This window comes from Pseudoliparis swirei, chromosome 9 (assembly GCF_029220125.1).
Source record: "Pseudoliparis swirei isolate HS2019 ecotype Mariana Trench chromosome 9, NWPU_hadal_v1, whole genome shotgun sequence".
Taxonomy (NCBI): Eukaryota; Metazoa; Chordata; class Actinopteri; order Perciformes; family Liparidae; genus Pseudoliparis; species Pseudoliparis swirei.
The window spans coordinates 8579883-8595383 of record NC_079396.1 but is presented as its reverse complement, the minus strand read 5'-3'; the positions used below and the strand labels follow the sequence as shown (position 1 = coordinate 8595383).

Here is a 15501-nt window from a genome sequence, read left to right as displayed (position 1 = left end):
ACATATTTTACCCTTTGGGTTCAATTTGACGCCAGCAATTAAAACCTCCAGAAAATTATTAGAATTAATATTGTTTTCCAAGTTTAAGTGTGAGGCACTTTATGTTTGTTTGTTGACTACCGAAAGAACACCGACATTAAACATTGAATGGGGTCAAATTAATCCTAAGGCGGGGGGAGGGTGTAATATTGATTCGGGTCAAAATGACCCTAAGGCAACACAAGGGTTAAGTAGTGTTTGGGTCTCGAACAACAAATAAAAAGTGTGAAAAGGAAGATAAAATTCAAAACAAATTGATGACATGCATTAAGAAAGATAGGAACAATTCAAAAGAGAGAAAAATAGGGTAGCTGGGCTATTCAGGCTCAGCTAGCTGGCTCTTCATTTCCATCTGTACTGTACAGGTCGTCCATGACATGGTGCCCTGGCCTCCTGACTCCTCTGGGATTATAGGGTTCTCAGTGGAGAGTGGCAGCAACGGAAAAGAAAGAAAGAGAGAGCGTGTTACAGTTAGAGGGAGAGACGTCTTACTTGGGAACCCTGGAGGCACAGAAACCTATAATCCTCTCTGTTTCACTTTGATGTGATCACACCCAACTGAAAGGATGGAGGATAAGGAGGGTGGGGGGTGGTGAGGAGGGCAGTACGGGTGGGTTGGTAGGGGGGCTCATAGGTGGGACACACACAGTCTCACAGGCACACAGTCACACACCATCTGGCTCTGAGGTTCACTGGGTGGATAAGACTACCTTCAAGCATAAGCTTTAGTGTCACATTTTCACACACACACACACACACACACACACACACACACACACACACACACACACACACACACACACACACACACACACCTCTGAGCAGGTTCTGAAGGCTGAAGGTCACTGAGTGGATAACCGCACTTCGAATTAACACAGCTTTGTTTCACACACACACACACACACACACACACACACACACACACACACACACTTGCAATAAGCAGTATTTCTCAGTGGAATGCACATTGCTCCACTGGTTCCCACCACTGTTATATCTAGCTAGCTGATCAATAGATAATGAAGGCCTGCATCTACTATGATGGCATTTCTTTAGGTCTGTCACTAAATCTGCTATTACATATGTATTAAAGTATGCATTACAATGTATTTTCAAACACGTGTTAAAACAGTATTAAATAAATGTGTACAGTGTAAAGTCAGTCTCAACAAGCTCTTGCTATTCATCATTAATTTGATCAAATACAATATGGAGTTGAAGAATGCAAGCAAGCGGAGGCTGGTTTGGATCCAGAAGTACAGCAAGGACCCTGTAATCCAGAGCCTCACTTTAATCAAACATGGGATGTTACATTGCTCCTATTTCTGAGAAAATTTGAGACGGATTACAGTGAGGAAGGATGAAAGATAACACCGGGGAAATCACCTAGTAAAAGAGAGAAGCTTTTAAGTTCAGCCCGCACACAGACTCAAATATACATCTTATGAAAGCCAACACAAGCATCCTGACAGTAAATCTAATTTGTTTTTGCAAATGTAGCAACGCCCCCAAAAAGTCAATTACCGGGCATAACAAGCATCTCTGGAAAAACTAAGAAAGATTGTTGCATCGGTCACTTTTGCGGCTACTTAGCTGCTAGCTCTGCTGATACCTTTACCTTATAGGCTAAATGGACTACTCCGGCGAACAAGTCAACGCCCATTTCAACACACATTTTCATTGTTGAACATATTGACATTGACATTTGGTTTATGCTTGTACAAAGTCTAGTATCTAACTTCGACTAATATGGTACAACAGGGAGAGTGCGTGCAATGGATTAAAACATTGTAAATGTGGAATATAAACTGACAGGAAAAAACTTTCGGATTTAGAGAAATTTTAAGACTTTCTTTTGCTGAAAAGCAGACCGATATGGCACAGGGTGTGTGTATTGGAACACACACAGACACACACACACACACACACACACACACACACAGCAGGGCTGCTGTGCTGCCTCATTCGGGCCTGAGATGTGATAGCAGTGAGCAGACCCGACCAAATGATTCCTGATCCTGATGGGCACTGATCCAACCAGACAGGGTGCTCTCAGCACCATGGCAGATTAACGGCACACACACATGTTCGTGTGTGGAAACACGCGCACTTACCGAGGAGTTGTTCAGACATTATTAGTTTGAGGGTGCACATGCTGTAGACCCCCAGGGGAAACCTGAGCCCACCTCAGCAATGGGCAGGTTTCATGAGAACATGACTGTTCTGACGCTCACAGGGGAGTGAGGTAGAAATGTGAGGATTCATTTCTCAGAAATTAAATTTCTCTGTAGGCAGAATTAATCCTCACATAAGGAGTTGTTGAACGAAGCTCAAAAATGGAGACAAAGAGGTGGTACAGGAGATAATGTATTGCTGAAAACAATGCAAATCTATATCAGCTTGGGCATATCCTGTCAGCTGATACTACTGGTCTATATATTGCATAGATGTGGGCTCATAACTCTACAGAAATCCTGACGATTTGTTTAAAGGCACCGTTTCTGTGGTCTTTGTCATAGAAAAAGACATTAAAATATCACTCTTTAAAATATGGAACCGTTAAAGACATTAACTGACTTCACAATTCAATTTCTCAACTTTCTGTTTAGAAGATTAGATTAGGTTTTATTTTGGATATCTTAAACACAACACGCTATCAGTAGAACAGATAGAAAGCATTCATAGACAATGTTAACCTTCACTTACAATCACTTTCCCAAAGTGAGGAATGCCAAAAATGCAGCTGCTCACTTTGCTCTGTCAGACAAGCAGAACAATCACAATCTCTCACACACACACACAAACACACACACACACACACACATCCAACACACTGCCTGTGATCATAAGTGCAACAGCAGATTACACAAGGGGTTAAAGTACTTTAAGCTTTGCCATCATTGCATTTTCACTTTTAAATTTAGGCTTTCAAAACAGCTGCACACGCACACACAGACGTACATGCACATTTCTCTCAGGTGTCCTGAGTGCCGTCTGTGTCTGGCGGGCCAGAAATCCCCTCCACCACCCAGTAATTGGAGACCGTCAGAGGGGGATATAATAAAGGGCCATGAATGAATGGAGGGTGAGATGCGTTGTAAGACCGCTATATTTGTAAATTCATCTTCATATTAATCTCTCACTGAAACAAGTTTGGCCACCCACAAAGGCCCCTGATAACTATTCATACATTCTGTCATATTCATTGAATGTATTTATGTAACTACTACGCTGTTTATTCTGTACACATGACATCTATTGCATCTGTCCATCCGGGGAGAGGGATCCTCCTCTGTTGCTCTTGTAAGGTTGTAATAGTTTATTTTGATTCTGTAGTCTTGAGCTTTAAATGAATACATATAGAAAGATATTATAATAGGAAATATTAGGGAGAATATTATTATTATTCATGTATTTTGAAGCATAGGGGTACTGTTTACTCTATGCAAATGATTAATGTAAATGGCAAGAATTAATGTATGTTGCATGAGAGTGAATATCAGTTAGTATTTCAGAAATTGTTAGAGCCGGTTGAAGCCCGTGAAGTGACTTTAATGCGGACAATAACAGACGGGACTTTTATTGTGAAAATACTTGTCTAGCGACTTGACTGGAAGTGACGTTTTGACCCAGGGTTCATGACGTTTGACACCTCCATTTTGATAGCGGACTTTTATCCAACAGGAAGGTGTTAAAGGCTGAACTATCCTTTGAGAGTAGGTGATTGGCTGAGTTTGCGACTAATACTCTGTACCGGGGTAATATATATTGATCGTTTGTTTACACTTCTTGCCATTAAATATTGTTAAACTTAATTCACGCACATCCGGAGCCTGATTTCCATCAGCTGCGAAGTGCCCAGTTTCAGTTACCTTTATACTCTCCTGAAGGTGTCTTCCCTTTTTTCCCTGTGAAATGTTTTTTCTATTTTCTGGGAGTTTTTCCTGATCCGATGTGAGATCCGATGTGAGATCCTGTATGTGAACAGATTTTAAAGCCCATAAAGGAAAATTAGTAATTTATGATATTAGGCTATATATAAAAAAATGAATTGAATTGTATATCCAACTTCGAATGTGCAGGTACTCCAATCAACCCGAAGGGGACACGAAAGCAGTGCCAAGAACATGTCCCCTCTCCGGCTTCCACCCGACAAACTGAGACGGTCGTGTCTGGTGGAGACAAGCTTTACTACTTCCAATTTGTTGGTTATCAGGTGACCGTGCTGAGGTAGCAAACCTGCGATCAGTATCCATCCTGGCAGGTGTTTGACTCAACAAGACCAGCATTCTTTCTACAAGGAAACTGTTTCAATGAGCTTTGTAGTTTTATTGTGGGAAGGACTACCTGGTAAAGTCTCCACGACGACATGTTCAAAGTGCAATGTCACATCTGCTGATTTTCTATTGAACTGCACAAGAACAACACACTACTCTTCAGAGGAACTATGTGAACATTAATGCAAGCAATAATGCAAATGTGTTACTTAAACTTTTGAGGCGTTACGATCCTAAGCATGTGAAATACAAAACCTGATTGGAATCAAAGCTGTTTTAACACGAGCACTCAGCGAAATGAACAAGCCATTGAAGAGCATTTCAGTTCAAATTCATTCCAGACACAAAGACCGGCAAAAAGGAGTCTCCCAGCCAGCCTCACATGTAAACACATATGTACACACACACACACACACACACACACACGTGTACACACACACACACACACTAGATGACACAGGGTGTGATTTTAGATTGCCAGGGCAACTTGGGAAATCACCTCGTTATCATAGCGGCAACAGCTGTCATTACGAAAATCACAGAGAACAAACACACGCAGACACACTAAAAAAGTCAGAATGCATTCAAACAAAATCTGAGATGTTTTATTTTTCTTGAAGAAATATGCATTCACTTTAGACTCATGACTTTTATTGTCATCTGATGCTAAACAGTTCTGCTTTAGACAAGCACATGAACTCAATATGTGCAGTCCCTGCTGGATGACGGATAGGAGGCGTTATTAAGATGTTACGCAGCAAGCTGCTCTATCGACAGCTGTGTCTCACCTATTTTCAGACATGCATATTTCAAGCAGAACATGCTATTTTATTCTATTTATGGTGCTAAATTGGTACAAATATACAAGTTAGTCCACAAATATAATGAAATGATTTCTACACCGCAGCTTCTTTCTCCAGGCTGCCTCCATCCATCTTGTTTTCGGTTACAGGTAGTCGGCCAAGTGGAGGAAGATTAGAGTGTTATAATAATAGGCTGCCCTGACCAAACTGTCATTTCCCTGTTTTGGCTCAGCTCTGTTTCTCCTTCCACCCCTACTTTCCTTGCCTCCTTCCACTCCCCCTTCTTCTTGGAGTCAACGTGTCAAAGGGAAAAAACAAAAGCTGTTTAAACTCTCAGCAGCATGGAAAAAAAGATGCAGGGAGGGAGGAAGGGAGGAAGTAACAGAGTGAGGGATGAAGGAGGGACAGAAGTTTGAGGAAACATTTTAAAGATACATTTACATTGTACATTCGCTATCTTAACGTGAAAGAAGTGTTAAAGACTACCTTTATATGAGCAACACTTCCTGTAAAACAGTACATCTTTAGTGATGACATCATGCTGCAAAATAGGGAACCGACAAGATTTAACCAATTCAGTCATTTTAAGATAGTCCTGCTTTTATGTGTGTGTTTACAAACCAAATGAACTTTTTCACAAGTGAAATCACTCATTGTCCAGGAAATACATCACATATAAAATGTAATGGCACCAAACAACAAGCAAATGTTCACAAATGTTAAAAAAAGAAGCTATTACATGATACGACTCGAAGGTTTGGGCTTGAGGAAAAGGAAGAAGCACTAGTGCTACGCCACAATAATAGAAACGTTGATTATCTTGACATCTTTTCTTTAGACAGTCAAATAAGTCCTTCCTCACCCACTAAGACACCATGTTTTGTATATTTCCAGTCTCTCTTGATTCTCTTAGCAAGTGGGTTAGGTTACTATTTAATGGGATGTATGCCACATAGAAAACATCCTGTACAAGATGAGCTGTGATAAAAATCACAAAGCAAGATCTTGGACTTTAAGTTGAATGTATATGATGAATGGAAAAGAAAGAGCAATGAAAAATAGAGAAAGAAACAAAGTGGAAGCAGAATCACTGAGACACAGAACAGAAGCTGCTGCTGATCAGAACATCCACCATGGAACCGACAAAACTCACTGATCAACCTAACACTCTATAAACATGCCAAGTTACACACACATACACACACACACACACACACACACACACAGACAGACACACCCCTATGCTGTTAGCTCTTAAAAAAGATTAAATAGATGTGTCCTTATGATTTAAAATGTTTGCTCTCTTCAGTGTAAACATGTAGAATTTGTAAGTAACTGTTATTTGTAGCGTCTCTCGGAACCGTTCCTTTATGCAGCAGCTGCTGTACAACTGTTTTCTAGCTGAATCTATTAGATCTATCTCTGTGCCACTGTTTTTAGAATGTTGGGTTCAGAAGACGAGATCAAGGAAATGTTTGACTGAGTCAGAGATGAGTTTTGCACGCAGTCTCTGAATCCTGACATGGAAACGCTCTCCTCTCAGAACCTGTGTCGTTTTTCTAGATAATCCACAGAACCGCTTGAAAACAGTTTCTATAGACCTATTTCTTTCGTGGAAAGTATAGTTCTAATAAAAACTCATTCAAAGGTTGTTTCCTTTTAACCCTCCTGTTACCTTAGGGTCAATTTGACCCCATTCAATGTTTAATGTCGGTGTTCTGTCGGGTCAATTTGACCCCAGGCTGTTTTTCACTGTCAAATATCAATTTTTAAATATATTTAAAGGGCTATTTAGGTAGTCAACAAACAAACATAAAGTACCTCACACTTAAACTTGGAAAACAATATTAATTCTAATAATTTTCTGGAGGTTTTAATTGCTGGGGTCAAATTGACCCCACGGGTAAAATATGTCAGTAAATATAAAGGTAACAGGAGGGTTAAACATTGAATGGGGTCAAATTGACCCTAAGGCAACAGGAGGGTTAAATCAAGCTTTCTTAACGTCTAATTGGTGGAGCAGCACATGGATTCATCAGCCACCGCTCCCCGAGATGGACACCTGGTTTCAACCACAGGCTGTGATTAATCAAAAGGCCTTCCAGCAGCACTAATTTGCCTCATGTGGCAGATAAATGGGCACGCCGCCCCTTTTTCTGTTTAAATGAAACCACAAGGCCAAGACGCTGCAGCCAGCTCTGCTAACGTGACTCCTCCCGAACACATTCACTAGTGTTCCTCCCTCCTGTGACCGCAGCACACCCGCTTCAATAAAAGAAGACAACGACATCGTGCTTCTCCACATGTGTTATTACTTAATATGGATTGCAATGTTGGCTGAATCACATTATAGATCTACTCCAAAGCGAGGCCGACCATTTGTCTAGAATAACACGATAGAAAAGATGATGTGGAAACGAAGATGTGTGTGTGGGCACCGTGCTTCTGATTATGTGAGGACCAGTTCAAGATCTTTGAGGACATATTTCAACCGTATTTTTAGGGTTCAGGTTGAATCAAGTTAAGATAAGATTACGATTGGATTGTGTTAAAGATTGATATTTATGGTATTCAAGTATCAACGTGTGTGTGTATGTGTGTGTGTGTGTGTGGGGGGGGGGGGCGTGTGTGTGTTGTGGTGTGTGTGCGTGTTGTGGTGTGTGTGTGTGTGTGTGTGTGCGCGTGTATACTTGATTTATCGAATACCTGCCTATCAAGTAGCTGTTAAAAAATGTAGGGCGTTGTTCTGCTGAAGTCCAGATCAGTGCGCCCGTCTATGCAATAAGATAATAATATAATTTCAAACCGTTGATGGATCTGCAACTCATGTCTGGTTTTGAACTAATTCAAATATTTTTTGTCCACATTTCTCAGTACTGCTTGGCTTCTGTTGTGGAGTCCACCTTCCACAAGGTTCTATTCTTGGTCCGTTCTTCTTCTCACTCCACATGCTTCACATAATGCAAACTGTCTCATCACCGCTATGCAGATGACACCCAGCTGTCTATACTCATCATATTCCCCCGCATAACTAAGGGGAATCAAAGAGTGGATTTGTCAAGACGACTTACTGCCAGACAATAACAATACAGAGGTTTCCCTGATTGGCCCACGCTGCACTACCGAAGTGCACACACTCCAGGTAGGTTACTCAGCGCCCGATACCACCCTGTCCAAAACTTCTCAATCCCATTTGACCTGAAGAGCAGGTCAACAGGGTTTTTCAAGCTTGTGTTCGACAAAGAGAGATCTTCAAAATAATATATTTTCCTCTCCTTTTTGATATGGTGGAGGTTTTAATGGGCGTTTACAAAAGGGAGCAAATTACACGTGTCCCAGCACCATTACACTGGCATTACGGCAAGTTAGTAGCAAAGGGAAGGAATACTTGTTTTATGTGTTTCCCTTGTTTTGTGTGTCTCTCTGACTGTTCTCAGTATACGATTGGACTGTGTGATGTCTCATACATCTGTTAATCATTCGTGGGATTCTCCCTCTGATACTTTCTTTCTCTGTTTTGATAAATTTTCGGAAATTAATTTAAGTAATTTAGGAGAAATGTACCACAGAAAATACATCATACAGGTTTCTTGGAATTATTGGATGAATACGCACACACAGAGCGTGCAATGGCATAGAAAATGTCCCATTATGTGTTTGTTCACTTCATAAATCCACAGAAACCTGATCCTGGTAATCCCTTCTCGGGGACATTGTTTCATACAAGTTGCAACTCTGCTCTCACAAATCTTAGTCTACACTCAAATGTGTGTTTCAGCAGCTCCTATTATCAGATACATGACCAATCTGGAGTTTCCAGTGGCCAGCGGTGTGTTTGTGCATACTGTCTGTGTGTGTGTGTGTGCGTGTGAGATGTTTGTGTTGCATGCAACCTCATATAAACCCGAGCTGGGCTGAACTAAGAGTGTATTATAATATTGAAAGAACATTGCCTGTGGTTTACCAAAGTTGGCCAAATCACTCGAAATAAATTTTTTGATTTTTAATAGATAATAATAAGCCAGCAAAATGTTCATGCAATGCAACAGTGCCGCGTGCTTATTTGCTTGCTCAGGTCTTTGTTTATCTTTATTTGCAATCAAGTTCATAAGGGATTTGAATCTTTATTTCCGATTGTATCGATATACATACGGGATTACATTTGGTGTGGCAGCAGTAACAAGTGGTTTGGCTGGTGAAGTGCCTTGGAAACACTGAAAAGTATGTTTGCTTGTTGCTTGTGTCAATGTTTCTTCCTCATCCCTTCTTCCATCTTATGTGTGTATATATAGCAAAAAAAACACTCAGTGGATTGATTCCTAATGTGAGACAGATGCATGTCGAGGCACCGCATTGAACCCAACAGCATGTTCGTTAGCGGAGCCATACGGCAGCAAACTCCTCCCCTTGCTGTGTGTTTGAGGGAGGATTGTAAAGTAGGTGGTGCCTTTCAACATTGTAAATATGTGGCCAGGACTTCAACCAAGCACTGGTTGGAAGAAAGACTGAGGGAGCAACGTTGTGAAAAGTTGTGAACTTGTTCAGGGAAGACACACACACACACACACACACACACACACACACACACACACACACACACACACACACACACACACACACACACACACACACACACACACACACACACACACACACACACACACACACACACACACACACACACACACACACACACACACAGTTTGGCAGCAGTCCACAGCCAAAAGGAGCATGATGCCATTTCGAGGAGCTCTAAAAGGGATTGCCTCCCTTCCTCTCTTTGGTCATTATTTTCCTATTACACCTCCTTATAATTTCATCTTCCCTCATCACCTCTTTCGACATCAATTATCATATTCCATGTATTTCCTTCCTCTCACTTTCCTCTTCACAGCCATGATTTTCCTCTATCCTGATTAATCAACTTTCCATCCTTTGTCTCCTTCTCACTCCACTAAAACAGATAATAAAATAACCTAATCAGCCTAAATTAAACTCACATTTCCCCCCCCTCTCTTTTGCTTCAGATTTCCCCGACTGCCGCCTCCTGCCAGACATGCAGTTGATCCCTCAGATGGGAAACACATCAGACACCAGAAGTTCTGCTCACAGTCATTATGATCTGTACTCTGTCTGAAGCTGGATAAACACACCACTCCTGCACCAGAGCCCTGCACAATAATTTCAATGTGTCTGGACTGTTTGTATATGCACAAATGTCAAATATAAACCTTGAACTTGAGATCTGACCGGGATATAGACACGAGACGGAAAGATTTCAGTCATTCAGCTCAAATAAGTCTCTGATTTTGTAACTTCTTCTCTGGTTTCACTGCGACTGCAAAGTATTTTTTAAAGGCAACAAGTCGGTCAGATCATATAAAGACAATAACTCATATGGAGCTGTTTGTGCTTTATTAATGGAGCAAGTCTCTATGTACCACAATTGTCTCAAACATGATGGCTGCCATGACAATAATGTAAATCACCTTTTCAATTGGATATAGCTTGTAATCGTAATGTAATTATTTTTTAATCGGTGCAATCAATCATTTCTAAAGTGTGAGCATCACTTGCGGCTACTGTATGCTATACTTATTTCCTGATGCGTGCTTTTCTCTGTAATTTGATTACTCATGCCTGTGTTTTAGTGGCTTATGGGTCATTTATTGGAGCTACTATGAATACTCAGTGGAGAGTGTTTCAACAAGAAGCTGAGCTGTAGGCCTGACACAATGCAAGAGGTTAGTCAAACACTGTGTGCACTGTAGACAGAATGGGGAGAGAACAAAGATGTGGAAGAGGAGGTTTGCTCCCTGGTATAACCCTCAGACCCGCAAACTGAAGCAAACGTCACGAAAGCTTGAACGCATATGGCGTTCAACTAATCTCGAAGAATCCCGCTTAGTTTGGCGAGATAGTCTTAAAACATATAAGAAGGCCCTCCGTAATGCCAGAGCAGCCTATTACTCATCAGTAATAGAAAAAAATAAGAACAACCCCAGGTTTCTCTTCAGCACTGTAGCCAGGCTGACAGAGAGTCACAGCTCTGTGGAGCCGAGCATTCCTATAAACCTCAGTGGTAATGACTTTATGAACTTCTTTAATGAAAAGATTTTAACTATTAGGGACAAGATTAATATTCTCTTGCCCATAACCAGTGCCAATCTGTCCTCAAGTGGAGTGGCCTTGGAGACCGCTGTATGCCCTGGTGTATATTTGGAGGGCTTTTCTCCCATCAACCGTGACCAATTATCTTCAACGGTTTCTACTTCGAACACGTCTACCTGTCTCTTGGACCCCATCCCGACGAGGCTGCTTAACCCTTGTGTTGCCTTAGGGTCATTTTGACCCGAATCAATATTACACCCTCCCCCCGCCTTAGGATTAATTTGAGCCCATTCAATGTTTAATGTCGGTGTTCTTTCGGTAGTCAACAAACAAACATAAAGTGCCTCACACTTAAACTTGGAAAACAATATTAATTCTAATAATTTTCTGGAGGTTTTAATTGCTGGCGTCAAATTGAACCCAAAGGGTAAAATATGTTAGTAAATATAAAGGTAACAGGAGGGTGAAACATTGAATCGGGTCAAAATGACCCAGAGGCGGGGGGAGGGTATAATATTGATTCGGGTCAAAATGACCCTAAGGCAACACAAGGGTTAAAGACGTTTTGCCTTTAATTGGCGGCTCTCTATTAGATATTATCAATGTGTCTCTGCTAACAGGCCACGTACCACACTCCTTCAAAGTGGCTGTTATTAAACCTCTCCTGAAGAAGCCCACTCTGGATCCAGAGGTGTTGGCTAACTACAGACCGATCTCTAACCTCCCCTTCCTCTCCAAGATCCTTGAGAAAGTGGTCGCAAATCAGTTGTGCGACTTTCTACATCATTATAGTTTATTTGAGAAATTTCAATCAGGATTTAGAAAACACCACAGCACCGAGACAGCACTGGTGAAAATTACAAATGACCTCTTAATGGCAGCAGATAAAGGACTCCTCTCTGTCCTGGTCTTGTTAGACCTTAGTGCTGCATTCGACACCATTGACCATGACATCCTATTACAGAGACTGGAGCAGTCGATTGGCATTTCAGGCACGGCACTAATTTGGTTTAAATCCTATTTATCAGATCGATCTCAGTTTGTATTTGTAAACGATGACGCCTCGATAACCACCAACGTTAATCACGGAGTTCCACAAGGTTCTGTGCTTGGATCAATTTGATTTACTTTATACATGCTTCCTTTGGGCAATATTATCAGGAAACACTCCATAAACTTTCATTGTTATGCAGATGATACTCAACTATATTTATCGATAAAACCAGAGGAGAGCAACCAACTCGGTAAAATTCAAGCATGTCTTAAAGACATAAAAACATGGATGACCTGCAACTTCTTGATGTTAAACTCAGACAAAACCGAAGTAATTTTAATCGGCCCTGAGCACCTCAGAGATCAATTATCTGGTGATGTGGATTCTGTAGACGGCATTGCCCTAGCATCCAACACCACTGTAAAGAATCTTGGCGTTATCTTTGATCGGGACTTGTCCTTTAACTCCCACGTAAAGCAAATCTCAAGGACTGCATTCTTTCATCTACGTAATATTTCAAAATCAGGCACATCTTGTCTCAAAAGATGCAGAAAAATTGGTTCACGTTCGTTACTTGAGACTGGATTACTGCAACTCCTTATTATCAGGCTGCTCTAATAAATCTCTTAGGTCCCTCCAGTTGATCCAGAATGCTGCAGCTCGTGTTCTCACTAAAACTAAGAAAAGAGATCACATCACTCCTGCACTAGCTGCTCTGCACTGGCTCCCAGTAAAATCAAGAATCACTTTTAAAATTATTCTCTTAACGTACAAAGCCTTGATTGGTGATGCACCATCATATCTTAAGGAGCTTGTAGTACCATATTGCCCACTAGAGAGCTACGCTCACTAAATGCGGGACTACTTGTAGTTCCTAGAGTCTTAAAAAGTAGAATGGGAGCCAGAGCCTTTAGTTATCAAGCTCCTCTTTATGGAACCAGCTTCCAATTTCAGTCCGGGAGGCAGACACAGTCACCTCGTTTAAGAGTAGACTTAAGACTTTCCTCTTTGACAGAGCTTATAGTTAGGGCTGAATCAGGTTTGCCCTGGTCCAGCCCCTTGATATGCTGCTATAGGCTTATAGCTGCCGGGGACGTTTTAGGATGCACTGAGTACCTATCTCCTCTTTTTCTCTCCTTAAGGATGAATTTTCATCTCTCAATCACACGTTACTAACTCTGCTTTCTCCCGAGTCCTTTTGACTTCACGTCTCATGGGGTCATCGGACCCTATGAGACGGCATAGATCCTATCTGCCTGATGGATCATCGAGGTCTGGGTCGTGGAATTCCTGCTCCTGACTACGCCACTGTCCTGTTGAGACTCCGCCCACTGTTGAGACTCCGCCCACTCCTCCTCCCCACCACCATCTGCCTGATGGATCGTGGAGGTCTCCATCGTGGAATATGCCTACTATGAACTATTCATACACTCTGTCATATTCATTGAATGTATTTTAACTCTAAATCTGTCCTTCTGTACACATTACATCTATTGCATCTGTCCATCCTGGAGAGGGATCCTCCTCTGTTGCTCTCCTGCAGGTTTCTTCCCTTTTTTTCCCCCTGAAGGGTTATTTGGGAGTTTTTCCTGGTCCGATGTGAGGTTTTGGGGCAGGGATGTCTATGTGTACAGATTGTAAAGCACTCCGAGACAAATTTGTAATTTGTGAAATTGGGCTATACAAATAAACTGAATTGAATTGAATTGAAACACTGTGTGCACTGTAGACAGAATGGGGAGAGAACAAAGATGTGGAAGACGAGACAGAGATGAGGATAGTAAAACCAGGAGAGGGAAGTGAAGAACGAGTAGAGAGAGGCAGGCCCAGTGGAACAACTGAGGAAAGAATAATACTGCCTCCTCATAAACCATTTCATTTCTTCTTTTTCTTCCCTCCTGACAACACTTCTCGTTTCTCCGCCATCCTGCTGCCAAACGCCAGAATCCCACTTGGAACATCGCATCACTTCATCAGTAACACTGATACTGTATATTGTAAACGTCTGGATTCCTACTGTTTTTCACCAACTGGTATGAACTGCATAATGGAAACTACAACCAGTTTACAAAGGCTTTTATCCATGAAGTCTCGTGTTTTACCTGTGAGACTCTGTTGGTTGTCTTTACTGGCGAGTGACAATCTCACACATTGTCATATAATATAAAAGTAAACACAATTTGACATTGTAGCATCGTAATAAGCACTGAGTTACTCTGCAGTGGCTTACCGGTGGCTCGTAGGTTTGGTGATTCTTCAGGGAACAAGATGTGACTGCATCGTCTCCACAGGTGCCTGACAAATGATTTGTGGAAAGTGTTGAAATACCACAGCACTGAAAACCGATAAAAAGACGTTGCGAACATACCAGAGTTTATCTTTAAAAAGAAAAGTCAGCACAAGGTTTTCACAAAAATGCATACAGATTCACACAAACATATTTCTCTCGCTCATGATCCAGTTATTTTTTGTTCCTGGATGACCGTAAAACCAATGAAGTGTTTATCCCAAACACCCGGTGCCAAGCACAGAGAGGAAAACCCCCAACATTACCTGTACGGCTCTGGTGACCACCTCATCTTTAGACTAATGAACAAAAGACCCCCCCCCCCCCCCCCCCACCCAACACACACACACAGAAGAGAAGACCACGGTCACACACATATTTCTCTCAGGTCTACACATGAGCAGTTCACAAAGAGACTTGTGAACCAGAAACCTGCACCTGGTTATGATAATAAAACACATTTCCTTTCCATATAGATGACATACTAATTTGATTCCACTGTTGTCCTTCAGCTATCCTTCAGCTCTGATTACAGAAGATGGAGATGACATAAAACATCCTACTTTGTGTTCACTTTCTCTGACATTAATACAGTGTGGGAGCAGGTGATGAAACATCATCTCATGAGTAGCACTCACTCACTGCACACATATTGTATAATGCGACCTGTATGCTGTATTTATGTGCCCACAGCTTAAATTCTAGAGAAATACAAGACTACAAAGGCCTCAGTATCTTATTCCCAGGCAGACAGAGCAGTGGGAGTGGTACACCGTTCCTCTTGCCTAATTAATTAACACACTTAACAAGTTCACGCTTAACGAGTTCAGCTTGAACATTGCTGCTAATTGGCCATGTCAAATGCATGTGTCCCATGCTAACTGGCTCTTTGATTGGGGCTCCATGGAGTTAATTAGCCAATTAACCACCGCAGTCTGCCAGTTCGGTCACACTGTGGCTCATGTGCCTGATTTGGGGGCGGATCAGACG

The 15501-nt window shown here is 41.6% G+C and overlaps 1 protein-coding gene across 3 annotated transcripts in view; it reads right to left on the bottom strand.

Moving 5' to 3' along the window:
• The window catches only part of sema3b (sema domain, immunoglobulin domain (Ig), short basic domain, secreted, (semaphorin) 3B), a 72898-nt gene that overhangs the window by 36948 nt on the left and 20449 nt on the right, over positions 1 to 15501 (bottom strand). Inside the window, exon 1 of one of the 3 annotated variants that reach the window (XM_056422758.1) lies at positions 14455 to 14472. The exons of the other annotated variants lie outside the window; for them this stretch is intronic. The gene's annotated coding sequence lies outside the window, so the exon portion shown is untranslated. Of the gene's footprint in view, positions 1 to 14454; positions 14473 to 15501 lie in introns of those variants that run through there. 3 annotated transcript variants of the gene reach the window in all.